This window comes from Choloepus didactylus, chromosome 3 (assembly GCF_015220235.1).
Source record: "Choloepus didactylus isolate mChoDid1 chromosome 3, mChoDid1.pri, whole genome shotgun sequence".
Lineage (NCBI taxonomy): Eukaryota > Metazoa > Chordata > Mammalia > Pilosa > Megalonychidae > Choloepus > Choloepus didactylus.
This window is the reverse complement of record NC_051309.1, coordinates 112,216,095-112,216,790: the sequence shown is the minus strand read 5'-3', so window position 1 is coordinate 112,216,790 and position 696 is coordinate 112,216,095.

Genomic DNA, 696 nt, shown 5'->3' with positions numbered 1-696 from the left:
AGACCTTTTCCAGCTGGTGCAATGCTGGAACTTGTTTCACCTTGTTTTTATACCCTCAAATTACCCATTATTGTTGTTATAGTTACTGTTTTTTTTCAATGGTTAGATTTCCTCAACCTTTACAAATTTCTTTGCTCATCATTGTTTATTATGTTTACTCAGTCCTTGAGGGGCTAGTTTATTAAGTTTTCAGGTTATTATAGTTACTAATTCATTATTCACACTTCTCTAATAGGAATTTTGCTGTATTCTTTGCCCCCATTTTAGAAAAACTGCTCTTTGTAAAGTCACAAATGACCTTCATGTTATCAAATTTAATAAATGTTTCCAAATCATTTTATTTTAAAATCTTGTGTGTACATGTTTAATTTATATTATTTTTAAATGGGTTTTTTCATGCATGGAATATAGTATTTTCTTTTCATCTTCTGTTCACATACACTCTCTTCTCCTCACTGCTACCACCAAAATCCAAATACTACTCCACCCATCCTCTCCAGAAAAACCACATTAATCATATAGAATATATCATTTTCCCCATGCACAGAGAATATAAAAACATATATATGTATACACACACATTACCCAAAGTGTCTTTCTCTTACACACACACTTACACAAATGGGGTTAAACATGCCATACTGCCTCTTGCTTTTTTTTCCCACCACTACTGCATAGAAATACTGAGTCAGCTTG